The sequence below is a fragment of the Hyperolius riggenbachi genome, chromosome 8, assembly GCF_040937935.1.
Source record: "Hyperolius riggenbachi isolate aHypRig1 chromosome 8, aHypRig1.pri, whole genome shotgun sequence".
In the NCBI taxonomy this organism is placed as follows: domain Eukaryota; kingdom Metazoa; phylum Chordata; class Amphibia; order Anura; family Hyperoliidae; genus Hyperolius; species Hyperolius riggenbachi.
Genome location: NC_090653.1, coordinates 213,347,250 through 213,365,088, shown reverse-complemented (window position 1 = coordinate 213,365,088; position 17,839 = coordinate 213,347,250).

The following is a 17,839-nucleotide window of genomic DNA, read 5'->3' as shown; positions in this document are numbered from 1 at the left end:
TGATCTGATGTCGGATCTGCGGGCGATCTATTGGTGTGGGTGGGTGATCAGATTGCCCGCAAGGGGCAGGTTAGGGGATTTCTCCCACCCAGCATGGGTATGTGTAAAAATACACCACAAAACACATTATACTACTTCTCCTGAGTATGGCGATACCACATGTGTGACACTTTTTTGCACCCTAGGTGCGCTAAGGGGCCCAACGTCCTATTCACAGGTCATTTTAAGTCATTTGTTTTCTAGACTACTCCTCACGGTTTAGGGCCCCTAAAATGCCAGGGCAGTATAGGACCCCACAAGTGACCCCATTTTAGAAAGAAGACATCCCAAGGTATTCCGTTAAGAGTATGGTGAGTTCATAGAAGATTTTATTTTTTGTCACAAGTTAGCGGAAAATGACACTTTGTGAAAAAAAACAATTAAAATCAATTTCCGCTAACTTGTGACAAAAAAAAAAAATCTTCTATGAACTCACCATCCTCCTAACGGAATACCTTGGGGTGTATTCTTTCTAAAATGGGGTAATTTGTGGGGTTCCTATACTGTCCTGGCATTTTAGGGGCCCTAAACCGTGAGGAGTAGTCTTGAAACGAAATTTCTCAAAATGACCTGTGAAATCCTAAAGGTACTCAATGAACTTTGGGCCCCTTAGCGCAGTTAGGGTGCAAAAAAGTGCCACACATGTGGTATCGCCGTACTCAGGAGAAGTAGTATAATGTGTTTTGGGGTGTATTTTTCCACATACCCATGCTGAGTGGGAGAAATATCTCTATAAATAGGCAATTGTGTGTAAAAAAAATAAAACAATTGTCATTTACAGAGATATTTCTCCCACCCAGCATGGGTATGTGTAAAAATACACCTCAAAACACATTATACTACTTCTCCTGAGTATGGCAATACCACATGTGTGGCACTTTTTTGCAGCCTAACTGCGCTAAGGGGCCAAAAGTCCAATGAGCATCTTTAGGCTTTACAGGGGTGCTTACAATTAGGCACCCCCCAAAATGCCAGGACAGTGAACACACCCCACAAATGACCCCATTGTGGAAAGTAGACACTTCAAGGTATTCAGAGAGGAGCATAGTGAGTCCGTGGCAGATTTCATTTTTTTTTTTTGTCGCAAGTTAGAAGAAATGGAAACACTTTTTTTTCTTTTTTTTGTCAGAAAGTGTCATTTTCCGCTAACTTGTGACAAAAAATAAAATCTTCTATGAACTCACCATGCCTCTCACTGAATACTTTGGGATGTCTTCTTTCCAAAATGGGGTCATTTGGGGGGTATTTGTACTATCCTGGAATTTTAGCCCCTCATGAAACCTGACAGGTGCGCAGAAAAGTCAGAGATGCTTGAAAATGGGAAAATTCACTTTTGGCACCATAGTTTGTAAACGCTATAACTTTTACCCAATCCAATAAATATACACTGAATGGTTTTTTTTTATCAAAGACATGTAGCAGAATAACTTTCGCGCTCAAATGTATAGGAAATTTTACTTTATTTGAAAAATGTCAGCACAGCAAGTTAAAAAAGTCATTTTTTTGCCAAAATTCATGTCTTTTTTGATGAATATAATAAAAACTAAAACTCGCAGCAGCAATCAAATAGCAGCAAAAGAAAGCTGTATTAGTGACAAGAAAAGGAGGTAAAATTCCTTTAGGTGGTAGGTTGTATGACCGAGCAATAAACCGTGAAAGCTGCAGTGGTCTGAATGGAGAAAAAGGCTCTGGTCCTTAAGAGGCGAAAAGACTGTGGTCCTCAAGTGGTTAAGGTTGGATTTATTTCTTAGGACACCGCATACGAACACAGTGAATACAGTGCAGGAGACTTTGGCACAGCCGGCTCCACCATAGGCCTAATTGGAATTATGGCTATAGCAGTGCACAGGGAGTAACTTCGGCGCCATCAGAAAACTGGGCTGAAGTTACTTTTAAAACACAATCATTTCATACCCCACAATCCATGGCAGCCTGGAGGAGGGATTGTATTTAACACGGCTGGGAACTTGTGCAGCAGCAGGATCGCCATATACCGGCTGTATCCTGCGCCCAAGTCCCCCATCGCTGATTCCTCTCGTACGCCACTGCATGTACCACAAACATAGAGCCCTAAACTTTGTCCATAAATGCATAATATATTTCCAATGTATGTACATTCAATAACATATTTGGTAGTTATATGGTTTCATTTAACTAGGTTTTAAGATTTGTTTAAAAATCAGATTATATTTTAGTTCATACTCATATAAAAATATAGACCATTGTAAAGGGTTCACAAACTTTTTAAGTGCCACTGTATTTTGTGTAGTTTGTGTGCATCTGCAAGCAGTGGTGTAGCAATAGGCGATGCAGAGGGTGCGACAGCACCAGGGCCCCTAGATCAGAGGGGCCCGCTAGGGGCTCTCCTCCATCCATCTTATTAACTTTTTATTGGTGCTATGCTGGTAATGAACACCTTTTTCTTACTCTGCAGCTATCCTTGGTAGGTTTTGAGGCTGCATATTAATAGAGATTTTGGGGGCCCATGTAAAGCTTTAAATCCTTAATTACACCATTGTCTGTAATTATTAAGTGTGCATGATTGCAGAGTTTGTATGTAGTTTATGTATGGGACAAAGGTGATTTGGTTGTCCAATGCAGGGGCGTAGCAATAGGGGGTGCAGAGGTAGCGACCGCATCGGGGCCCTTGGGCCAGAGGGGCCCCGAAGGTCCCTCCCTCAACCACAGTATTCGCTCTATTGGTCCTGTGCTCATAATAATCACTTCTATAGATACTTTGAATAGTGGTAATCATTAACACACTGTTCCCCATCCCCTTCTTGCACCTCTGACACTGTAGTTGCCATTGGCAGGTTTTGGTGCGCCGTATCAATTGTCATGTAAAGAGTGCTTGGGGGGCCCCATGTAAAACTTGCATCGGGGCCAACAGCTCCTTAGCTACGCCACTGGTCCAATGGGTACAGCGTTGCCAAGAACCTTGTCTTCAATGGGAGTGAAAGTGCTTAATACCCCTAAAAGACTATAAAGGTGCCCATACATTTACTCGATTTCCCACCGATAGACAGCAGATTTGATCACTGTGATCAAGTCTGATGTGAAACTGATTACACAAACGCAGACCAATCGACCGATTTTCCACCGAAATCGATCGATTCTGTCGATCTGGCCAGGCGGAAAATTTTGCTCGATCGACGGCGGGTCAGGAGCGCTTCATTAGTGGCATTCGATTCGGCTACGACCGACGCAGCAATAATCTCACCTGTTCCGCTGGCGCAAATCCCTGGGTCTGTGCTGTTCCTTTCTCCGGCTGGCTTTCTTCATCTTCACTCTGTCCCGTCCTGTGACCAGAGGAAGTTTAAACAGTAGAGGGCCCTCTACTGTTTGAACTTCCCCGTCACACAAGACAAGACAGGAAGTGAAGATGAAGATGAAGAAAGCCAGCGGGAGAAAATCTCAGCATGGACCCGGGGAATTGTGACGGCAGAATAGGTAATGTATTGCTGCTGGCGGGGGAGCAGGGGCAGAGGGGCAGGCAGCAGCGGCAGCTATACAGACTGTGAATCGATTTCATGCTGAAATCGATTCAAAATCTGTGTGCAGTGTATGGGCAGCAATTAGATCCCTCTCTGATCAGATTCAATCAGGGATGGATTGATCTGTTGTTCGATCTGGTGGCAATCGACAGTTTATGGCTGCCTAAAAAAGTAACAGAAGGCAGAAAAGAAAAGGAATTTAAAAAATGGAGATTATTTTGGTTGCTTTCAGTGTGCTTCTGTATCATGTAATAATAAAAATATGTAATAAAAACAGTACAGTTCATTTCGTACATGAGGACTACTTTTTATGTGTGTATAAGACATTTGCAAGTTCAGTGTTTGTAAGTCTGAGGTAATGGGTGGGCTATTTGGCTTTACAGGTAACATAGTAAAACTTCCTTCAGATTAAAGGTTTGGGAGAGGAGGGGTATGTTAATGTTGCAAGCTATGCTATAGAATAACTAAGACACACTCCAAACAGTGATACCATACATTGCTCCATATGACAACTGCTTTTTTTTTCTAAATAGTTTTGTTAGTACATAATGTCAGCACAATAGTGCACAATAGTGAGATTACATTTTTTCTTGTTTTCTAATACCCAGCTGCTGTTATTTTAGCAAACAATATTGGGTGTGCATTAGCCTGCTCTTCAAATATCCATGATTTGAACATGGTCAGCAGGCAAAAAGCAGAGCTGGAAAGGCCACAAAGGCCCAGGCCCTCGGGCGTCACAGCCCAGGGGGCACTTGGACATGTAAGAGGGGCTGCTACATATGAATTAGGGGAGCAACAAATGAAAAAGGCAAACTGGGGCCCAAGGGAGCTGTTCAAGAAAGAAAGGGGCTACAGTACAGGGATGTTACCATGGAAGGGAGGGCCGCACATTCAATGGGAGGGGCTGCTGTACATGGATGGTACACATGGAAGAGAGGGCCGCACATTTAATGGGAGGGGCACTGCTGCACAGGAAAGGGGAGTCACAACATACTTTACCTAGGGGCGCAAAAAGTATAAATCCGGCCTTGGCAAAAGGCTGAGGTCTTAGTAGCTGTCCATTCTACAATGATTAGAGCTGAGGACAGCTATACCTGCTGACATGTAAGTGACCCAGGGTTCCCCTTTAGTTTGCAATCAAGCATCCAATAAGATGCAGAGTCATCTTGCAATAATAGGTACATATCTGCCCATAATTGAACATTTGACATGAATAGTGATGTCAAATGCTCTGCCTGTTCAGTAAGCCAGCACCTATTCAGTAGGAGACCTTAGGCAAGTCTCCCTAACACTGCTACTGCCTATAGAGCGCGTCCTAGTGGCTGCAGCTCTGGTGCTTTGAGTCCGCCACGAGAAAAGCGCAATGTAAATGTTATTTGTCTTGTCTTGTCTTGTGTACTGCTCTTAAATTTGAACCTTTTTCAGTAAATCTTAAGGCCCATACACACGTCGGATTTTAGCGAACGACCCGTCGTTTGAACGTTCCGTCGTTCGGACGTTTTCGCGTCAAATCCGACGTGTGTACAGACTATCGTTCGGGTGATAAGACTGGTTACCAGCGATCCGCCCGGCGGATCGTTGGTAACCAGTCTTATCACCCGAACGATAGTCTGTACACACGTCGGATTTGACGCGAAAACGTCCGAACGACGGAACGTTCAAACGATGGGTCGTTCACTAAAATCTGACGTGTGTATGGGCCTTTAGCCTTGAATTTTGTATTGTTTTGTTTTATTTTGAAAATGTATTTTTAAGTGGCTTTCACAAATGGTTGTTGTAATGTATTGCTTTGTTAGTTTTCCGTATGATAGATTTTCTCAGTGCAGCTCTGCGTATTAGTTTGTTCTTCATTCTTGCTGAATAAGTGTTATGTAGAAAAGGATACGCTGTGTTCATAGTCTGTTTATAACCTTGTGTTGAAGGAGAGGAATCATAAAGCATAGCCCTTTTATCTATTGCTGCCAAGCGGCCCACGTATGTGTTACTCAACATACACAGCTTAGTAATACGTTAGTGCTTTATAAATAAAGCATGCTAACAATGATAAAAATGAAGATTAAAACGACTGTGGAATCAGTTTTATATTTCAGGATCTGCTTTTTTAAATGGAATGGTTATAGTATGGTATAGAAATTACCCTTACTTCACGTTTTAGTGTTCTGCATACATTATAATTAATTATGTTTAAAATGGGAATAGTTTAAATATTATTTTAAGGAAATATGTAATGTTTTCCTTTCTTTAAGTTTTAAAACAGTTCTTAGCAAAAAGACATTTCTTTTCAAAGACATTCTTTATCTTATTCATGTAAACGATACCTCTGAATATTCCCTTTCCTTTGCATGCAGCCAGTAGGTGAAGCTACTCCAAATAGTATGGCCCACTGTATTGGTGGTCAGACCATAGATCTTGCGTCATCCAAAAATAGTTAAAAAGGTAGTAAGGAGGCACTCCAATATTGCAAAAAACTTGTGTGAGAATCTGCTCAGCTGCCTGTGCAGACAGGCAGCTTTTTGACCACTGTTCAGGTCTGCATTCTGCAGGTCTCTTTAAGAGAGACTTTTCGTCAGTATTGCAGCTTGCTGCTAAGGAATTTGCATACATTCATTATGCAAATCCCCTACCTGCCTCCTGTGATGACTGGCTGTATAAAGGTTGGGATTACCCACAGTCCTTTGCTGGTCATTCCTTCTGGGTTTGTAGTAAACACTCCTAGAGAGTGTCAGCCATGCTGCTTCTTGTTGAAGTTATCTTGGAGTAATTCTGGGGACTGCACTAGGCAGTTTCTTTAGTGCCGTTAGGATTGCTTATCTGTTTGTTTGTCTGTAGCGACTGTCCTGTCCCAGCGGTGGTCGTTAGGAAGTCGTTCTGTGTGTCTGGGTGCTAACCGGAACAGCGGTTGTTACTGGTAGCCCCTTCTGATCTGTCTTCCCTGGATCGCACTCGCCTTGCGCTAGTGCTGTGGATCCTTCTGTTCTGTCTACCTGGATCGCACTTGCCTTGAGCTAGTGCTGTGGATCCTTCTGATCTGTCTACCTGGATCGCACTCGCCTTGAGCTAGTGCTGTGGATCCTTCTGATCTGTCTTCCTGGATCGCACTAGTCTCTGGAGCTGGTGCTGTGGATCCTTCTGATCTGTCTTCCTGGATCGCACTAACCGCTAGCGGTAGCGGCTGTGGATCTTTCTGATCTGTGTTTCTGCTTGGATCAAACTTGCTCTGACGGAAGAGCGGTGGATCCTTTCTGCCTAGTTCCTGTTTCACGTTTGTCTGTCTTGTCTGATACGAACGCTTGCTGTAGGCTCGGTGAGGTAACCGTTAAGCAAGCGCTCGCATTCTCTGTTTCGTGTTTGTCTGTCTTTGGTTAGTTAGGCGTGCTTGTCTCTGTTGTGCGTAACACGCGGAGACCGCGCACGAACGCGTGCACTGTTGCGAATGAGTGCGGTGTTCGCGTTCAGCTAGCGTTTGTTATTTTCCTTATCTTTCTCTTTGTATGATTTGCTGTGCCTTTGCTACCCTGGTGCTCTGTCCTGCTCAGTCTTGTGTCGCTATTGGCAATCGCCATTCTTGCGATTGCGTTTCCTACTTCGTTTCCGCCGTTGTGTGTTCGCCGTTGCTGGGTGGCGACTAGTTTGGTGGGCACACATTGGTTCTGTCCCTTTGCTCTGTTCCCTGTGGGCTATCCAGCCCTGCCTGATTGTACCTTGTCCTGGATCTGTACAATTCCCATTTGGCATCTGTGGCTGTGCAGCGTCTGTGTTCGCCTGCACTCCACAGCGCCATCTGCCGGTGGGAATTGCCCTCTGCGGGTGCATAGCACCTAGCCTGGGTGTCCTCTATTATACGCTTGTGGAGGAAATCCGCCGCGTCAGCGCACGTCTGGTGCGCTGACCACGGAGACGATCCCACAATCGTTACAACTTGTATTTCATGCTGAAAGTTATCCAATGTTTCGAGGCAGCCAAGTGCCCCTTTACCAAGAAAAATAATGCAAATTCATAAAACAAAAACAAAAAAAAACTAAACTAGACTTGCAACTTATTTATAGGTTGATAGAGGCAAGCATATTGTATAGGAGGGAGGGCATCAACCTATGAGAGTGGTCCAGCGTAGGTTAGCTTATAATGCTAGCTAATTTTCTTTTAGTACATTTAGGCCAGAAACCTACTAAAAGCACTTTTCTTAGCGCTTTGTGATTTGAAAAGCTCTTGCTAATGTAATGCTATGGGTGTGATCCAACTTGAGCGATGTGATTTTATAAAAATCCCCCATAGCATTGCATTAGCAAGAGCTTTTTCAAAGCACTAGCGCTTAGAAAGCGCTCCTAGTGAGTTTCTGGCCTTACAGTAACAGAGAGAGGGAGACATGGTGTATGGTCTGCACTGCTAAATCTACTGACACCTGAGGAGGAGATCTGGCATCCTGACAAACACCCTTTAAAGAGTAACTGTTAGCCCCCAAAGTGAAATTTAAATCTCTACAGGAATGTTTTATTTAGTATAAAAGTGATCCAAAAATCCAATGCAGAACGTAAAAATCAATATAATTTTGTTACTATGTAGCCTTTTGCCCAAGCTAAGGACGCAAAGCCGCATATCTGATACTGATGAGCATGCAGAGCATGCCTATGTCTGCCCGACCCCCCTCTCCCCCCCAGGACCAGGTGCCGATCTATTCGCACCACAAACAGCTGACTGCTCTGACAGGGAGAGAGAGCGAGAGCACTTCCAGTGCAGCCACAGCAGAGCAGCCGCTGCCTTGCCTCTCTCTCACATGTCTCACATGTGACTCGGTGGCGGCTGCTCTGCTGTGGCTGCGCTGGAAGTGCTCTCGCTCTCTCTCCCTGTCAGAGCAGTCAGCTGTTTGTGGTGCGAATAGATCGGCACCTGGTCCTGGGGGGGAGAGGGGGGAGAGGGGGGTCGGGAAGACATATGCATGCTCTGCATGCTCATCAGTATCAGATATGCGGCTTTGCGTCCTTAGCTTGGGCAAAAGGCTACATAGTAACAAAATTATATTGATTTTTACGTTCTGCATTGGATTTTTGGATCACTTTTATACTAAATAAAACATTCCTGTAGAGATTTAAATTTCACTTTGGGGGCTAACAGTTACTCTTTAAGCAATTACCTTTTCTCTTGGATTTTCTAAAAGAAGATGTTTTCTCATCCTATCTGCTCATTATGTTTTTTGTGCCTAGCAATTGAAAAAGTATTAAAAGGCGTCCCACGTGGTTGACGGCGTAAGGTGAAACGTCACACGCACCCACGTATACGTCGGCAACCACGTGGGGTGCATGTGTGAGGAAGGAGCTCTTAGCCAGCAGATAAAGTATACTGGATGGGGCACTAGTGGGCACATTTTAGAGGATAGGGGGACAAAGTAGGGGTTCTGTCAAATTCAACGCTTGTCCCGATATTGCACATCGTTGCCGCCATGCACAGGATCCAGCATGTCAGCCCTACATCTTGCAGCATGTCCAATCGATACATGCAATCAAATTTGGCCCAAAATTGGTCGCATCGTAGATCTGGTATGCTCTCGGCGGCACCGATTTTAATTTGATCCAATTATAATAATTGAATTGAACAGTTGATTGGTTGCCAAGTCGCCTGATGTATGGCCACCTTTATTCAATAAACATTTTCTCCTGACTTTTCTCTTATAGATAATTTTTCATATTCTCTTTAAAGTGATATATAGATTTATAGTGTCATATAGATTTTCTTTATAACATTGCATCATTCTTTAATATGTGCAGTTTACAAACCACACACTGTACAGGTGTACAAACAGGACAGGACCAATGGCAGACCTGATGAGGAACCACACAGGGTAATATGCTAATGAACCGTAAAGTCATGATGAAATCTCTCAACCCATATCACAGAACCACTCATCCATGTCCACGCTGGGCAGCAGACACATCCCCTCCACCAGCGTCTCCCCATGCAGTGGCGGAGGAGATATAGTCATTGTAGTACTGGCTAATGGGGGCAGGTATGCACTGCCACAACTACCATAGACGCTCAGGACCTGCATAATGTAGTATATGTCCATGCATCACATCAGACTCTGCCTCTTCTCCAGCAGCTCTCCTCATTGGCTGGTGGAACTACACCACTTGTACCTTATGTAAAAACAGGATGCTGCCACAATACATAGCAAGCAGCATCCACAGCCACCACTCATAGAGCTGATCTTCGGTTTATTGCCAGGACAAGGCAGAGGTGATGCACAAGTGTGACAAAACAAAAGGATGCAATACATACACATATATAAAATATATATTTATAAAAAAAATGGACTCACGATCCCGCGGTTCAAAAATAAATCCCCAGGTGGCCACATCTGTCAAGGCAATTTAAAAGCAAAAAGTTTCAAAAAGAGCACATCATAAGTAAGAACATGTAGAAATACATGTAAGTATCACATAAAGAAACTACACAAGGAATACAAGAACTACAGTAAACAACAAAATAAATGTACAACCTATCTATGGATGTTGAAACTTGGATTGTACACCATCAATAACACAGAAACTCATAGGAGCGGCGCTCACTACATTTTGTTTAGCAACCGCCCCATGGGTACAAGTGGCAGTACCGTTGGCTACTATAGATACATTGTATGGTGTGTAAGCGCTCCCACATAATAAAGTGACAGTCAGACAAAGAACCAATGATTTTCCAATGATGAGGAGCCCTGAGGGATGTAACACGTAGGGCGGAGCTTATGACGGAGTGTGCAGGATGCTGGCAGCCACCCGGGGACTTTGATTTTACATGCACATATGATCTTATTTAATGTGAGTGCACTTTTATAACTTTTTTACATCTAATAAATGGAGTTACGCTATGTAAGGATGTGTTTGAGCGTAGTGATTCCTGTGAGAAGATAGAGGAGAGACACCTGATCTGCAGTGAATGCTCTATTACTGGTCTGTGGTCAGTCAGCCAGTTTATCCGGTGAGCGTTTCATTTGTATATTGGTGATTGGGATCACAAGTGGTGTATAGTAGTGCATGTGCACGGTGTGATTCTTGTTTGTTTTTTTCTAGGATTTGTCAGGACAGGGAGCTGAGAGCGGTGGATGCTTAAGCGCTGATTGCTGGTCTGTTATTGGTCAGCCTTGAGATCTGGTGAGCCATTACTTCACATGTTAATAGTGGATTGAATCGAAGTCGTTCTGTGTGGAGGAGGACTTTATTTATTTATTGTATTTATAAAGCACCAACATATTACGCAGCCCTGAACTTTGAAAATCATTGGAACTTTGTCTGTCACTTTAATATGTGGGAGCACCTACACACCATACAATTTATCTAAGATTTAACTGGGAGTAGCTCTACCTAGAGGTGTTGCGAACCCTAAAGGTTTGTGTAATATTAAGAAACAGTGCAATTATATTAAATATATAGACAGTTTGCTAATAGCTTCAAATCAAGATATAGACCACCACTACTTGAAAAAGTGCAAAACCTTTAATCAATTCATAGCAAAAAAAAAGACATTAAACCATTTAAAGTGAACCTCCGGGCTAAAAATCGACTCAGCAGCACTGAAAAGGCCTGGTGTTTCTTTAACAGTTTCACAGCATCAGAACTTTGTTTCTCTTATCCAAGCCTCATTTTTAGCTGCACAGAAGAAAACTGCCCAGGCTTTTTTCCCCTGATGCTGTGCAAAGCATGATGGGATTTCTGATGTTGTTGCTCTCGTTCTGCTGTTTTGGTGCAAATTTTTTTTTTTACATTTTGAATTTGACATTTGAAGCCTAGTGTGCGCAGCTGGGAGGGGTTATCAGGACACAGGACAGTTGGAACTGTGTCTCCTGCTCCTTGTCACCTCCTTTCAACCAAAAAGATGGCTGCCCCCATGACAAAGATGGCAACCCCCATGAATCACAAACATTTGCCTGTTCTTTTAAAACAGGGTCGGTAAAAAATTATATTACCTATCTATTCTAATTAACATAACTAATGTAACTTAATGGCAGTATGTTTGTTTAGGCTGAAGTTCCCCTTTAACTACTTCGGGACCACAGGCTTTACCCCCCTTAAAGACCAAGCCATTTTTTGTCAAATAGGCAACTGCAGCTTTAAGGCCAAGCTGCAGGACTGCACAACACAGCACACAAGTGATTCCCTCCCCCTCCCCTTTTCTCCCTACCAACAGAGCTCTCTGTTGATGGGGTCTGATCGCTCCCCCAATGTTCTTTTTTTTTTTTTTTGTAATTTTTTAAATTTTTAAATAAATTTCCTTTTTTTTTTTTTTTTTTTTTTTTTTTTTTTTTTACACTAAACCCTCCCTCCACACCAGCCAAGCAGCGTGATCAGCTGTCATAGGCTTCAGCCTATGACAGCCATTCACCTCCGAGCCCACAGAGGGGACAGCCGTGTCACACTGCCTTAGATCGCATCGCTGTACCGGTAATTAGATGGCGGTTTCACCGTCTAACAGTCTACGAGCTGCGATTGCCACTGGGAGACTCAAGGCGGAGCTCCGCCTACCAAGCAGGAGATGCGCGCGCAGCGTGCACAGGATCTCCTGCAAAAGCAAGCCCCAGGGCTTCACGTGATTGGCGTTAGGCAGTCCTGGGGCTGCCATCGCGGTCACGCCCATCGCCGTGACGCTGTCCTTAGGTAGTTAAAATAAGCCTCTAACTGTGGAGTGCTCCCACGCCTGCACACATGCCATCTATTCCACACTCACATTCATAGACACCGGTAGTACCAGTTTTCAACTAGCAGATGCTCCAGGGTCTGTTTGGTCATAGGTATCACAATGGTAGCAAGGAGTTTCTACATTTGTTTGTGTCCAAGGCCAGATTTATCCTTTTTCCACAGCTAGGCCAACTTTCTTGTACAGCACCCCTTTCCAATTCCTGTGCAGACCCTTCTTCCATGTCTAAACTTCATGTACAGCAGTCCCCTTCAGTTATATACAAATCCCTTAGGAAGCAGCGCCTTATGTCCATGTGTTGCTCCTTATTTGCAGCTTCTTCTTCCATATGCAGCTATCCCTCCTACTTGTCCAGCCGCCCCTTGACCAGCTGCCGCACAAGGCCCAGGCCTTGGTTGCGTTCCCAGAAATCCGGCCCTGTATGTGCCAGGCTGCAAACCGGGGTATAGTATGGAAAGCTTTCACCCGTCCTTTTGAACTGCACTTCGTTACCATCAGGTTCAAGGGCTTTCCTTTTAACAGTCATCACCTGTAGCGTGTTACTTGTATGTCCTCTAGTTTTGCGTGGGCTGTAGTTCCAAGTCGGCTACTGCCACTGGCATCCGCCTGCGGTATATGCAGGCTGCTCCTCCGCTCCCACTTACACATACTGGACTCAACCACTTGCTTTTTAAGCTTGGCACCAAGACTCCGCAAACTCCACGCACCTCCGTTTTAATGCAGGCCAGCACTGGACTCGCGCGCTCCACAGCCTGAGGCTGTCCTGAGGCTGTGGAGCGCACGAATCTAGTGCTGACCTGCATTGAAACGGAGGTCTGTAGAGTTCGTGGAGTCTTGGTGCCAAGCTTAAAAATCAAGCAGTTAATAGGCTGTGTGACATCTACTATATAGTGCTGCAGTAACATACACACATTTATATTTCAGATCACAGGCTGTATATACAATTAAACTATTGGCACTAATGGTAAATGGGAGGGAGCACTGGAAAAGAGTGGGCAGAAACAGGTATTTCTATAATCTGAGTTTTAACAGAAGAATTCCAATAACATTGAAACCCTGGCAGGCATTTAGTTGCTTTATTTGAAGCACACGACCATTTTTTGCTGGGGCAGTTGCCACATACTGTATGTTTTAATTTATGTACATATTTTAATGTAAAGCAAATGGTTTTTCAGAGCTGTTACTGGTCTGTGAATAATACAGGCATCAAAGACACTAAATTTTGTCTGCTAATTGTAGGTGCATAGATGAATTCATTGTAGGTGCAACAAGGTAAAGCTTTTTTTTCGATCTTCCAAAAACTTTTGGGTAAAAGTTCTAATAATTATTCTTGCAACTATGTTTTATGTCCTCCTCTTACTTCATTGTCACATTACTTTGTCTGCTTTTTTTTTTTTTTTAATAGGAACAATGGAAGTTATTTCAGAACTGAAAATTTTCTTTCTTTTTTTTTTTTGTTCAACTGTTGAAATATATTAATGAGAGTTCACTCTTTATCAAAGCAATGCGACATTATGACAGGAAGGGCCTTCCAATGAAATGATCATGCTATAAATCATGACAAAAATAAAGTGGATCTATGGCAGCAATAATAAACACTTTCAGCGATATCATCATGCACTAATTGTAATCCGAGTCTCACAGGCCGGTAAATAGCTGTTATCATTTTGGCCTCTTCGCAACGTTAATTTGGTTAATGCAATATTCAATTAAAATGTATTTTTAATAGGATAATTGCTCTAATTTAACGGATGTTTTCTTTGTACTAAATAGTTGCAATTTTAGATGACTCATATAATAACCATGTGACAACATTCACATTCTGGCATCCATTCAAACGGTGCTCCTGGAAATACATTTATAAACAAAAATCCATATGTAACCAGAAAGCATTCTATGTAATACAATCTGAAATCTCTTTTCTTTTTTTTTAAAGAAACCTACATAAAGTTGACAAATGGCACAATTTGATCTATTTTTGTAGTTATGGCTTACAGTTTAATCTAATTAACGTACCAAGCAGTGGACCTGGGTTCGATTCCTGGCCAATGTATGTGAGCTTGCTTTTGACAGCCTACAAATCCCTGGAAGACAAAATCAGAGAGAGAGAGAGAGAGAGAGAGAGAGAGAGGGAGAGGGAGAGGGAGAGGGAGAGGAGGGAAGAAGGAAGGAGGGAGGAAGGAGGGAGGGAGAAGGGAAGAGGGAGGAGGGAAGGCGGAAGGGAGGGATGGATGGAAGAGGGAAGGAGGGATGGAAGAGGGAAGGAGGGAGGAAGGCGGGAAGGAGGGAGGGAGGATGGATGGAAGGAGGGAGGGAGGGTGGAAGATGAAGAGAACCCCAGATAGCCATTTAGCAGCAATTGTGTGCACAGTGTCTGTGGCACAATTGGTTAGTGCATTTGGCTGTTAACCGATAGGTTGGTGGATCAAGCCCACTCAGGAATGGCCTTGCCTTTTGTGTTCAACAGTTGTCCGAAGAAAACCCCAAATAGCCATTTAGCAGCAATTGTGTGCACAGTGTCTGTGGCACAATTGGTTAGCGCATTTGGCTGTTAACCGAATGGTTGGTGGTTCAAGCCCACCCAGGGATGGCCTTGCCTTTTGTGTTCAACAGTTGTCCGAAGAAAACCCCAGATAGCCATTTAGCAGCAATTGTGTGCACAGTGTCTGTGGCACAATTGGTTAGTGCATTTGGCTGTTAACCAAAAGGTTGGTGGTTCAAGCCCACCCAGGGATGGCTTTGTGTTTTGTGAAGGGAACTAATGTACCTTTCTTAAACTTGAAAATTGTATACAAATGTAAGCAGACTGCAGAGTGGCGCAGCAGAAGTGTGCTGGGCCCATAACCCAGAGGTTGATGGATTGAAACCATCCTCTGCTAGGCATAATTTCATTTTTGCACCTCGCTTTATCTCATGGGCAAAACGGTTTCCATAGCCCTGTAAGAGAAAGTGTAATAAGGGCCCTGCCGTAACAGATATTACGGTAGCTAAGACTACTCCAGGGCCTTTCTTGTAGTTGAAGAGATGAGTGAAATGGCTGGCTTCAGCCTGTAATGTTAGTTGACCTGGGTTTGATTCCTGGCCAATGGTGGTATAGCGGTGAGGAGTGCTGCCTTTCAAGCAGTGGACCTGGGTTCGATTCCTGGCCAATATATGTGAGCTTGCTTTTGACAGCCTACAAATCCCTGGAAGACAAAATCAGAGAGAGAGAGGGAGGGAGGGAGAAGGGTAAGAGGATAGAAGGTGTTTTTAAAGAGAATCTGTATTGTTAAAATCGCACAAAAGTAAACATACCAGTGCGTTAGGGGACACCTCCTATTCCCCTCTGTCACAATTTCGCCGCTCCTCGCCGCATTAAAAGTGGTTAAAAACAGTTTTAAAAAGTTTGTTTATAAACAAACAAAATGGCCACCAAAACAGGAAGTAGGTTGATGTACAGTATGTCCACACATAGAAAATACATCCATACACAAGCAGGCTGTATACACCCTTCCTTTTGAATCTCAAGAGATCATTGTGTGTTTCTTTCCCCCTTCTGCTCTCATGCACTGAAGTTTCAGGCTGCTCTTTTCTTCCTTCAAACAGCTTTGCCCTTGTCTGAATTTCCTTAGTATGTGAAAGCCCAGCCAGCTCAGAGGAGGATTTATCCAGCTTGTAAAAGAAGAGAGAAGAGAGAAGCTGCTCTAATCCTAAATAACACACAGGCAGTGTGCATAGAGCGGCCTGGAAGGGGGAGTTCATAGCAGAACCACAACACTGAAGAACTTGGCAGCCTTCCAGACACAGGCCGACAAGTCTGACAGGGGAAAGATACATTGATTTATTACAGAGACAGTGATAGTAGAAAGTGCTGCAGTAAGCCAGAACACATTAGAATAGCTTTTGGAACTTGTAGGATGATAAAAAACAGGATACAATTTTTGTTACGGAGTCTCTTTAAAGTATTTTGAAAGGCACTTCCGGTTTTTCTATCCGGATATCCGAATAGGTTGGTGTCATGTTACACATGCATAGTTTGCCTTTTCAAGTGTGTCTCCTCTCTCTTCCCTTACCCTGCTCTGATCTCCTTGTTTCCTCCCCCACTGCTCCTTCTAGCTCATTCTAGCTTCAACCCTGCATCTCAGCTACATGCTTCTGCTAGCTGCTCACACTATGATTTTTTGACCTATCCATTTGTTCATCGGTGTATGATCTGCACAGTTTGAATAAACTTCTTCACGATCTTCAAGGTGTCGTTTGGATCGAGTCACTGTCCGCCAATCTACCTAAGGCTGCGATTACACATATCTCAACACAATCGTGAGTTACAGAGATCACATTGTAGTGCTTAGACTGGAGAGGCAGAACAGTTGGATATCCGCAGATAATGTGTCTGGATATCCGCGTTCACGCGGATATCTAAAAGGTTGGATTCGGATTTCCTAACCGGATCTGGATATCTGGATATCCGGATCAATTCGGATTTTAAAAAGTACTATCCGAGCATCCCTGCATTCAAGTACTCAGAGTAGTATGCCTATAATCAGCTCAGTGGGACCTTGGGCAGACTAGAACAACATGCCTCTACATGAAGAAAAGCTACCTCTAAACTTAAAATAAGATCCATTTTTTTTATTCTTTTTAAGTACTAGACCTTTCCAACAAAAACTCTGTCCCTCTACTGGACTTTAACTCAAACACCAGTTCTTCACTTCAGAGCCAATTACATGAACAGGGAAGAATCCTATGGGGTTTTTTGTAGGCTGCTGTTGAGGTGGTATTACCTCAGCAATTTTACTTTAGCTCTCCATTTTTACATGTATCTGACCACATTGTCTTTGCAAACGATGCATTACTGTACCGGTATGTATTATTCATTAACTTCGTATATTGTTAGAAGAGGCCTTCAACATGTAAACATTTTTTGAAAATACTAAATAAAAATGTTTCTGAAAAAAAAATGAAATACCGTAATAATTTATTACACTCTACTATAAAGTATTTGTATTTACTTATTTGTGTATTTATCTTTTCTAACCTTTTTGTTTTTTTAAAATGTTTGTTAGCACTCTTGCCTTGCAGCAGTAGGACCCCGGTTCGAATTCCAACCAGGGCACTATCTGCACAAAGTTTGTGTATGTTCTCCCTGTGTCTGTGTTGGTTTTCTACGGGCACTCCAGTTTCCTCACATAATTCAAAAACATACAGATAAAGTAAATTGGCTTCCCCATACAAATTGGCCCTAGACTACAATACTCACACAACACGTTACATACATCTACATATGAATATGGTAGGGATTAGATTGTGAGCCCCTCTGAGGGACGGTTAAATAACAAGACAATATACCCTGTACAGTGCTGCAGAAGATGTTGGCACTATATAAATACTAAATAATAATAATAATACTGTGCAAAGCAGAAGGAGATGGCTGTATTTGTGACAACACACTGTTTAGAAAGGACACCTTGCGACATGATTGCCAATTTGCCATCAAATCAGTGTGCTCAATTGCCAAGTCCTATGCCATAGAGCCACATTAATCCATGCAAATCACTGATGAGGATCAATCAGTCCGAAACAGTCTATATGCATGTTGGATTATTTTGGCTCTGTACAATTAACAAGCTGACACATCATTGAATTCC